The sequence below is a fragment of the Notolepis coatsorum genome (assembly GCF_963971535.1).
Source record: "Notolepis coatsorum genome assembly, chromosome: 3".
Lineage (NCBI taxonomy): Eukaryota > Metazoa > Chordata > Actinopteri > Aulopiformes > Paralepididae > Notolepis > Notolepis coatsorum.
Window position 1 is genome coordinate 203,359,868 of NC_140167.1, and position 11,865 is coordinate 203,371,732.

At 41.9% G+C, this 11,865-nt stretch overlaps 1 long non-coding RNA gene across 1 annotated transcript; it reads right to left on the reverse strand.

Moving 5' to 3' along the window:
* Nucleotides 1-3,034: 3,034 nt before the first annotated feature.
* LOC311225443 lies at nt 3,035-9,665 on the reverse strand. Its single transcript, XR_014619507.1, has 7 exons — nt 9,424-9,665; nt 7,166-7,388; nt 6,829-7,052; nt 6,433-6,559; nt 6,131-6,350; nt 5,900-6,030; nt 3,035-4,444 (listed from the first exon to the last, which is right to left on the reverse strand). It is a non-coding gene; the product is annotated as an uncharacterized lncRNA (long non-coding RNA).
* Between the last annotated feature and the right edge of the window lie 2,200 nt (nt 9,666-11,865).

Consider the following 11,865-nt stretch of genomic DNA (forward strand, 5'->3'; position numbering starts at 1 on the left):
TTTAGCTTTGGGAATAGACGCTCCGTTAGCATAGCTTAGCTTCATCACTGGAAGTGAGGCAGGACAGTAGCCTTACAGTGCCTTACAGTGTATTGCAAGGTCTGACATTGACCAAACTTGATATGCATGACCTTGGTGGGCTCTAGGTCAACTCCTGAAAAGGGGGTCAATGTCAGACCTTGCAATCAAAAGTTAGGGGGCGCACTGAAATTATGGCAAGGGTTATTAGCCCCCTAACTTTTGATTGCAAAGTCTGACATTGACCCCCTTTTCAGGAGTTGACCTAGAGCCCACCAAGGTCATGCACATGGCCGTAGCCAGCTATGAGGTCACCGAGGTCCGGACCTCGGTAACTATTTGCTAGTGGGCCGTTTGGTCAACGACCGGGGCCGGCCCAATAATCGAGTAGGGTCGAGCTGCAGACTCGGAGCCTCGAGGTCCAGATTGGTACTTCCGGCCTGCCACAGGACTAATGCGGAAGTATCTCGAAGTACGTCTGACGTAATAGTCCTGTGGCAGGACTATGCGGAAGTATCTCGAAGTACGTCTGACGTATCTCGAATTACGTCTGACGTTTCTCTACGTTAGCTAAGCGAACATTAAACGTTGTATTCATAAAATAATATAAAATCAGCAGCATGGGGAGGGGAGGTACAGGTAGTAGAAGACATAGAGGTACAGGTCACATAATTATAGTACAGTGGAGAAGTAAAAATGGAATAAAAAGGCAGTGTAAACAATATACAATATTATTAACTCTAATAATAACACGCCTCGCGGGCTCATTATAATACGAGAGCCGTGGGTCTGCATTGTATAGAGCGGATCCCCTGGCCGTATTCAAGCGCTGGAGCGCTTTGCGATGGATCAAACTGTATTAATATAGTAGTAATAATAGTAGTTGGCTAGTTGCGCGCTTCTGGCCACCTCCTGCAGTGCGCGCATACACACATACTGTCTGTAGCTATACAGTACGTGCAAAATTAATTGTCAAGAGCCAATCGCACAGGTTGCCTCATCTCATCTGGCTCTGCAAATAGATCTAGAGTCTGAATATCATATAATAGCCTGCTGATGATCTCTCTCTCGAGTCAAATCCATTCTGAGAACGGAATGCAGTGCCCGCGACGAGGGTCTTGATTGATTGATTGATTGATTGATTGATTGAAAATTGTATTAACAGATCATGCTGGACCTACAAAAGGCCTTTGACACTGTCAATCACTCCATTCTTGATTGAACATTTTATTAACAGATTGCAGAATGGGTACAGTACAGTACAGCTCAATACACACAATTGTTAAGGGGATGCAGACCAGAGAAAGACTTTCGTCTTGTTTACATCAGGGTCCCCCATTTTCAATTCATCAGGACATTTATGACATACCAGATTTGCAAATACAGTATTGTTTGTGATACAAAAAGAGTCCAGAAAAGAGAGTATATACATTTGACGTAGAAACTGTACATTGGAGGAGGTTGGGTAGGTGGGGGGGGGGGACTGTACATTGGAGGTGGTTGGGGGGGGGGGGGGGGGGGTCGGGTAGGAGGGGTGGGTGGGGACACTGTACAACTGTACAAGCAAAACTGTACATTGGAATATTGACAACCATACTTGGTAATTTACTGTACATTGGAGGGGGTTGGGTTACAACACAGGAGCAGAGTATAAACAACAGTACAGTACTGTTTCTCATTCCTGTACTGTTGTTTATACTCTGCTCCTGTGTTGTAACCCAACCCCCTCCAATGTACAGTAAATGACCAAGTATGGTTTTGTCAATATTCCAATGTACAGTTTTGCTTGTACAGTTGTACAGTGTCCCCCACCCCTCCTACCCGACCCCCCCCCCCAAGGCGAAAGTCTTTCTCTGGTCTGCATCCCCTTAACAATTGTGTGTATTGAGCTGTACTGTACTGTACCCATTCTGCAATCTGTTAATAAAATGTTCAATCAAGAATGGAGTGATTGACAGTGTCAAAGGCCTTTTGTAGGTCCAGCATGATCTGTTAATACAATTTTCAATCAATCAATCAATCAATCAATCAATCAATCAAGACCCTCGTCGCGGGCACTGCATTCCGTTCTCAGAATGGATTTGACTCGAGAGAGAGATCATCAGGGTCCGTGTACGTTTTGATAGTTCGTTTTTCGTTTCAAAAGGAAAAACGAAAAAACGAAAAAAAACGGAAATACGAGGTGTTTCCTATTTCCGTTTGAAACCAAACTCGAAAAAACGGGGAAAAACTGAAATACGGACCTGTTTTTCGTATTTTGGTATCAGAATCAAATGAAAAAAACGAGTCAATAATGGGCCGTGTAGGGCCGTGTACGTTTTGATAGTTCGTTTTTCGTTTTTGATGTGAAGAATGGAGAACGGAACCACGTGACAAGTACATTTTTCAATGTAAAAGCCATGCACGATCTAACGTTAATGAATATGTATAATAACGTTATGAATAAATACATGCATACAGATCTATACCAGGGTAACGTTATGATACATACATTTTTTGTTTTGTGCATTTCATTTAGACATTATATTTATTGTCCGTGTGATTGAAAACTTTATTAACAGATTGCAGAATGGGTACAACAGTACAGCTCAATACACACAATTGTTAAGGGGATGCAGACCAGAATAAGCCGTGACATGGTCGACAAATCATATTGATTTGCAGTAGGCAGGCTTTTTATTTGATCAACAGAAAAATAATCGTAACTATACATTATAATCTAGGTATTTTGGCGCATTAGTATAGCCTCCGGTATTTCATCAGTGCAATACATATGCCTAATTTCTATGCGCAATTTGTACACATCCATCGTTACTTCTGTGTATTCTAACGTGCAGTAAAATATTACATGGACTTTGTTAACTGTGTAAATACACGTACACTACAGTAAAGTGTGGAAAAACATACAATCTAAAACTACTTACAGAAACTGACCAGCAGGTGTCGCACTGTCAATTATTATTATTATTATGCCACATAATTATGGCATCCATCACTCACCCAAATGTGCTTTCTTTTTCCTCAGAAATTTCATAATGTAGGCTATTTGGTCTAAAGACTGAGTTTCATACAGATCTATACCAGGGTAACGTTATGATACATACATTTTTTGTGCATTTCATTTAGACATTATATTTATTGTCCGTGTGATTGAAAACTTTATTAACAGATTGCAGAATGGGTACAAACAATACAGTACAGCTCAATACACACAATTGTTAAGGGGATGCAGACCACAATAAGCCGTGACATGGTCGACAAATCATATTGATTTGCAGTAGGCAGGCTTTTTATTTGATCAACAGAAAAATAATCGTAACTATACATTATAATCTAGGTATTTTGGCGCATTATTTAGTAGTCTCCGGTATTTCATCAGTGCAATACATATGCCTAATTTCTATGCACAATTTGTACACGTCCATCGTTACTTCTGTGTATTCTAACGTGCAGTAAAATATTACATGGACTTTGTTAACTGTGTAAATACACGTACACTACAGTAAAGTGTGGAAAAACATACAATCTAAAACTACTTACAGAAACTGACCAGCAGGTGTCGCACTGTCAATTATTATTATTATTATGCCACATAATTATGGCATCACTCACCCAAATGTGCTTTCTTTTTCCTCAGACATTTCATAATGTAGGCTATTTGGTCTAAAGACTGAGTTTCCACTGTGCTGTATGCCTTTGGAAGATACTCTCCCAATTCTAGGGAGATCTCATGTATTTATTCTCCCTAGTAATGAACAATTTATTCAACATTGCACATACTTTCAATAGCAAAAACACCATAACAATAACATGAATTTACATAAATTAACCAGATATGGCTGCAGAACATAATTGACTTTGAACTTTACGAGGTCCTCAATAGAAAGTAAAAAAATGCAAATATTACTATTGCACTTTACTGTTACATTTGCACTCTGGTTGGATGCCAAATGTCTTCGTTGTACTGTATAATGACAATACATTTTAATCTAATCTAATTAGACTGATACTTCATGCGCGGGGGCTCTTGCATCAGCCAGGGACCTGTTGTAGATATACGTTGCAGACTTCGCATTTTTCAACACCTTCTGAGAAGGAGTGTATTTGTCAGCTGAACCAGTGTGATTGATCTTGCATGACAGTAAAGCACAAACAGTACTGTTGTCCAATGCCAGTCTGTTTTCTGTGACAATCTTCTTCACCATACTGAATACCCTTTCAGAGCTGGCATTGCTGTGTGGAATGCATAACAGAGCCTTCATAAGTCTCGCCAGCTCACTGAACTTCAAGTCCTTGCCTAGAAGGCCCCAAAATCTGTCGATTCTGTCTTCTTGGGGGAGCTGCTCGGTCTGGTATACGGCGAGTTCCTGTGACAGCAGATTCTGATCGAAACTCAACTGAGGGAACAGGGCTCCTAGCCTTCTCACTGTAAAACAAAACCATACAATACATTATACAATACAGTCAAAGTATCTTGCTGTCTTCAACTGGAAATTATAATTCTATTCTAACTGGAAACTGTTGCTAATATCTACCCGTCTTTAAAAAAGGGTTATTACATGGCGTTTTCACATTCGCCAAAATGCTTGATTGTGATCAGTGGTGCAGTCGTAATATGGGAACTGGTAACACGCCACGCCACGTGCACGCGGGTACGTGCATGCGCACGCGCGCGGGGGTACGTGCATGCGCACAGAACAGATTTTTATTTTTTTTTTAAATAGAGAAGCTGAAAAAGGTAGCAGGATGTAGCCTTCAATATATAAAGAAATTATATTGTCAACAGATATGGTTGAAAAACAAACAATGTTTTAAATGCAATACCGGTAGTTACAATTTCTTTAATTGAATCAACTTAAACTAGAAAAGTAAATAAACTAAATTAACAATGTAAGTTACATTGTTAATTTAGTTTAATTGAATTAACTTAAACTAGAAGTAAATACAAACTAAATTAACAATGTAACTTACATTGTTAATTTAGTTTGTATTTACTTTTAGTTTAAGTTAATTCAATTAAAGAAATTGTTTTACACACAAACACAAAAGCAAACTTAAAATAATCAGACAACTTGTGTTTACTTGAAGTTTGTGTGTGCAATGTGCATGACTCCTAGTGCACAGCCAGGGAGGTTTGGTGATGAACCTTGTGGTGCGCTCACACCCACTCGCGCGCGCAGTTATACACACACACACACACGCACACACAAGCGCATATACGCAAGTGCAATCTTTCTATCATACACGCTCTTCTTGCTCTCTATTTGTGTGAATGTGCGTGCGCGAGAGCAATTGGAAAGCTGGCGCGCAGCACGGCAGACGCTTGATTCAATCATAAGCAGGTAGACCCCCATCACGAATTCCGAGCCACATTAGTATTCACCTCCACTGCCGTCACACAGAATGAAGGGGGAGATGCATTCAGATAGCCAACACCCAGACACCTAGTATACCTGCGCTTTTTGTTATGTAAAACGGTGGCCGCCGGCCGGGTACTAGTCACAACGAATGGATACAGCGCATTTTTGTGTGCGCGTACACGCGAGTACACATCCGTGCGCGATCGCGCATACTTAGTTCTGCCTCAGTGATCTAATAACACGGCGTGTAACCGCGCATGTGCACGACTGCACCCCTGATTGTGATTGGTCAATAGCGCTCGGTTGCCCATAGCAGCGGTCAATTATTTCTCGATAACTGACCGCTGGCATGGGCAACGCGCAATAATGACCGCTGATACGGGTAACAGAGCGCTATTGACCAATCACAATCAAGCATTTTGATCGCCACTAGATGGCACCATCTACCAGGCTATGCACAGCTCAGTGCATGTTGTGCTGTTGTGAGGAGCCACAGAAGTGATCTTAAACTGTTTCTATACCTGTCATTGGAGTTATGTCAAGCCGCGATGCAGGGTCTAGCACTGTCAGGTCCTTCAGGAGTTGGGAGTCAATTGGAAAGCAGGCGATCATCTTTCGTATAAGTGCTTCATAGAAGGCTCTTCTTACAGTTCTAAAACAGTAAAACAAATCATATTCATTAGTGTCATTTCAGGGCACACAACAGACTTCTCAAGTTGAGATCATAACTACAATAATAATAATATACTCACTGAAAGATTTTCTTCCTGGCTGAGACAGGGATGTCTGCCTGTTCGATGAATGCACGTGTCTGTTCTCCAATGAAGAGCGCTTCATCTGCCAGCTGATGTCCCTCTCCATATTGCACCTCCTTGAGAGGCACACCCATGATGGACCTGGGTGGTATGAGGAAGGCCAAAAACTGCCTGATCAGCCGACACATACCACGTCCTCATTGCTGTTGAAGTATGCCTATATGGAGAAAATAATCAATGGAAACATACCATAATACATGGAGATATCGGCGGAGTGGAGTTTAGTATTACAATCTTACCTTCAAAGCCTCCCACTGGTTGAGTACTCTCAGTATGCATGTGTGCAGACTGAGCCATCTGATAGTGCAGTAGTTATCTGACTCTGTAAACTCCTGAAACTCCTTGAAGAGCTCACCCCTCTTTGCACTGAAAACAAGAACATATTTTGTAGGTAAAAAACAAAGAAGTTCCAGGCACTCTTCATATATATACACTCTTCATCTAAACACTGGATTCACACTACAAGAACGCTGCAGCCCTCCTTGTTCTAGTTTATATTTTGTAGGTCTGCTCATGGTGTAGGCTACTAATAATAATATATGGGATTAGTTATGAGTGTGTGTGTGTGTGGGGGGGGGGGGGGCATAAGGGAGAGATGGGGGTACAGGCAAGAGGAGAGAAATTGTAGTTTTTACCTTTGGTCAAAGTGGTTGTGTATCCCGGCCAAAATGCTCACCACTTGGCTGCTTTGATTCCACAACCAGTGGCAAGCTGGGCAAGGTGGCAAATGCAGCCCAGGTCCTGGACATTAGGCTGGCTTCCCCTTACTCTGCTAATAACAGAATTGTACCGGCCTTTCATGACACTGGCGTTGTCGGAGTTGAAGGCAACAAGGTTCTCCCATGGAATTCCTCTTTTGCTATTGGAAAAAAATAAAGATATGCCCATAAAACAACCTGACAAAAGCTGCTATGCTCTAATATTAGCTGTTACAATTAAATGCAAACTAGGTAGACAGTGAAATTATCTTACCTCAATACTTGGGATATCTTCGCATATAAGTTCTCAGCATTACCCACATTGCATATGGGCATGTCTAGGAACTTCGTCATCATCTCCAGATTGGACTCATCGTAGATTCTTGCAAGAATGACAAATTATTTGTCGTTGTTTCTGTTGTTCGATTCGTCGCACAACAATGAAAAAGGCTGAGCTATGCTTGTAACGTCGTCATCACACTCCACAGCTATGGCACCTGTTGAGCAAGAGTCCATTGATTAGATTTGATTGTCCTTTATATTAGCAAACAGTATTATTTATAGATCCTTTTCACAGCAGCCATTTAACAGAACGCAGGGTAAATCAAATCAAATCAAATTTATTTATAGGGCCCGACAACACACGTTAATGTCCCCATGGGCCGTACAGGTCTTCTTTAAACAAGTCAAGAAGACAACATAACAATAAGTCAAGAACAGAACAAGAATACCATAGGGTCCAAACATTTTTTAGATGAATGCAAATAAATGAAAGAATGCAAGCACTCCCAGACATACCCCACGCGAAGGTAAGGAAAAACTCACTAAAACCTAACAATAGGGAAAAAAGCTCCACAGGCAATGTGGAGGAGAGAAACCTTAGAAGGGCCGTTCAAGGGGGGATCTCCCTTCTTAGATGTCGGTGATAGTAGTGTTGCAGACGGACAGTAGGCTAGTATATTGTCTATTCATTAGTAACGTTAGCTGCTAGCTAGTCTGTGGCTAGCAATGAAAGCCACAAAATGGGGGAGGGGAGCCTGATGTAAACAAGACGAAAGTCTTTCTCAGGTCTGCATCCTCTTAACAATTCTATGTATTGAGCTGTACTGTACTGTACCCATTCTGCAATCTGTTAATAAACTTATCAATCAATCAATCAATCAAACAGCAAACACGTTGGCAGCTAACGTTAGCTAGATGCTAACGTTGACTAACTGGGCTGGATATACGATTTGATTGATTGATTGAAAAGTTTATTAACAGATTGCAGAATGGGTACAGTACAGTACATCTCAATACATACAATTGTTAAGGGGATGCAGACCAGAGAAAGACTTTCGTCTTGTTTCCACCAGGGTCCCCCATTTTCAATTCATCATAACATATATGACATACATGACATACAGATAGACAGTACTGCTACATCTATACATTTATGACATATCAGATTTGCAAATACAGTACTGTTTGTGATACAAAAGTGTCCAGAAAAGGAGTGTATATACATTTGGCGTAGAAACTGTACATTGGAGGAGGTTGGTGGGGTGGGGTTGGGTGGGTTGGGTGAGGGCTGTACATTGGAGGTGGGGGGGGGGGGTTGGGTAGGGGACACACACACATTTTACACTGTACATTGGAATGTTGACAAAGCCTTACTTGGTCATTTACTGTACAACTAGGTTAGGACATTTGTAGGGGCCAGTTTCGAATTGCAGTCTCACGTAGGTGTTTTTTGAGAGTGTTTTTGAAGGTGGGTAGTGATTCACATTCCTTTACAGCTTTAGGCAGGGCGTTCCACATTGATGTGGCATAATTGCGAAACGTGTTTAGTCCCTTGTTTGAGCCGAATCTGGGTTTTACATGATTTGTGGAGCTCCCTCTGGTGTTGTGATCGTGGTATTCACTGACCTTTGGGAAGTATTTTGACATGTACATGGGTACCTTGGTCGCGTAGTGTATCTTGTAGACCAGGCCCATTGCAAGTTGCTGTACTCTGTCGTCTACTCTAAGCCATCCTAGGTTGTCAAAGTGGGCAGGGGTGAGGTGGGTTCTAGGAGTCAGGTCAAGTAGTAGTCTGACTAGCTTGTTTTGAGATGTTTGTAATTTGTTTTTTAGTGCCTTTGAGGTGCTTTGGTACCATGAGGTGCAAGCATAGTCGTAGTACCCTTGAATGAGTGCTCCTGCTAGAGTCTTCAGGGTATTCTTGTTTACCAGAGAGGAGATCCGGTACAAGAATCGCGTTCGTTGGTTGACTTTTTTTTATTACATTGGATGCCATTTTGTCACAGGAAAGATTAGCCTCTAGGATGGAACCCAGGTAGGTAATTTCATCTTTCCTTGTGACAATATTGTCACCCACTGTAACCGAGAAGTCGTCAGTCTTGCTGAGTTTGTTATTTGAACCGAAGAGAATGGACTCTGACGATAGCTAACGTTAGTTCGCAGTCAAAGTCAAACGTTAGCAAACTAATAGTTTGGTCTATGTTTCTAATACATGCCGTCAAATATTATGTCTTTATGAATTTACCTTACCTTTGAGCAAACATAAGTGTCCTTGGTAATGGTCTTCACATTCAGTTGTTTATGTGGGCGACGACACAATACAATCCACCGCTTGCACGTCTCTAGTTTTCGTATGGGCTTCGGGAAAGGAATGAAATATACTCCGAATTACAGGTACCCCACGCACAGCGTTTCACCATCAGATATTATTTAAATAATAACATAAAACTGAACTCTTGGCAGTGGTTTCGATCACAGCCGTCTGCGTCTGGTTTGATACAACCTTCTTCTCTTCTTCTTCAATAAATTAATGGCAGATCGCGACCACAAAAGGCGCATACCGCCACCTACTGTACAATCCATTAAACCCCATAACACACAAAACAGATTCCCTATATGGGAAGAGTGAATGAATGAATGAATGAATGAAAACTTTATTTAACAGATTGCAGAATGGGTACAATACAGTACGGCTCAATACATACAATTGTTAAGGGGATGCAGACCTGAGAAAGACGTTTGTCTTGTTTCCATCAGGGTCCCCCATTTTCAATTCATATAGACATTTATGACATACACAACATACATGACATTTATGGCATAGGGACATATAGGTATTTGGTACTGATACATTTGTGACATAGGCGGTATTCAAATATACAGTACTGTTACCCCTAGATCCTGACAGAGTATATACATATGATGGGGAGGGGACTGTACATTAGGAGGGGGTGGGTGGGTGGGAGGGAAATATACATACGGCGGGGAGGGAATATATACATGCGGTGGGGAGGAGACTGTCTATTAGGAGGTGGTGGGGGTTTTGGGCATTTACGGTGGCCAGTTTCGAATTGCAGCCTCCCGTAGGTGCTCTTTAAGGGCGGTTTTGAATGTGGGCAGGGATTCACATTCCTTTACAGCTTTGGGTAGGGCGTTCCACATTGTTGTGGCATAATTGCGAAACGTGTTTAGTCCCTTGTTTGAGCCGAATCTGGGTTTAACATGATTTGTTGAGCTTCCTCTGGTGTAGTGGTTGTGGTATTCACTGACCTTTGGGAAGTATTTTGACATGTACATGGGCACCCCGGTCGTATAGTGTATCTTGTAGACCAGGCCCATTGCAAGTTGCTGTACTCTGTCGTCTACTCTAAGCCATCCTAGGTTGGCAAAGTGGGCAGGGGTGAGGTGGGTTCTGGGGTTCAGGTCAAGTAGTAGTCTGACCAGTTTGTTTTGTGATGTTTGTAATTTTGTTTTAAGCGCCTTTGAGGTGCTTTGGTACCATGAGGTGCACGCATAGTCATAGTACCCTTGAATGAGTGCTCCTGCCAGAGTCTTCAGGGTATTCTTGTTTACCAGAGAGGAGATCCGGTACAAGAATCTAGTTCGTTGGTTGACTTTTTTTATTACATTGGATGCCATTTTGTCACAGGAAAGATTTGCCTCTAGGATGGAACCCAGGTAGGTAATTTCGTCTTTCCTTGTGACAATATTGTCACCCACTGTAACTGAGAAGCCGTCGGTCTTGCTGAGTTTGTTATTTGAACCGAAGAGAATGGACTCTGTTTTGCCCATGTGTAATGATAGTTTGTTATCAGCGAGCCATATGCAGATTTTGCCTAGTTCCGTGCTGAGGGTTTTTTCAACCTGCAATTTGTTCTTGTCAGAGACCAGCAGGGCTGAGTCGTCCGCAAACAGGAACAAGTTGCAGTCACAGGCTGACGACATGTCATTTGCATAAATTAGGAAGAGTAGCGGTCCTAGTATGCTTCCTTGTGGAACACCACAGCTCACTGTGAGGGGGGGGGGATAGAGTACCGTTTACCTCTACCATCTGTTCTCTCCCCTCCAGGTAGGATTGCATCCAGCTCACTGATAGAGCAAGGCATACACTCATTAGGGGATATTTTTAACAAACAGGGTTTGTGTAGTTATGGAGAAATATGCAAAAAAATTTATCTCACCAAGTCCACATGGCTTTTTTACATACAGTTACGGCTATGTTTGAAGTCTCACGGTGTTCCATTAGACATACCAATTGAACACCACAGATACCACAAATTCTTCTATGAAAGAGAGACATCGAGTGGTTTTGTTTCAGATTTTTATCATCAATTACTAACGTCCTCGTATGAAACCCTCCAACTAGACTCTGTCTGGAGGAGGGATATACCAGACCTGGAAAGTGACTTTGATTGGCAAGCAGCCTGGGCAAATATTCGATTCACATCAAGGAACCCGGACCATCAACAAATCAATCTTAACTATATTCACAGGACATACTTGACTCCTATAAGACTGAAAAAAATGGGTCTTATACAAGACTCTAAATGCTCCTTATGTACAAATGGGGACGAGGGGACATTTATGCACATGTACTGGGAGGGACTGCCCACCAGTTAAGATATTCTGGAAAGAGGTGACCCAGCAACTATCAAACCTCTTAACTTGGAATATACCTGTACACCCCTCTGT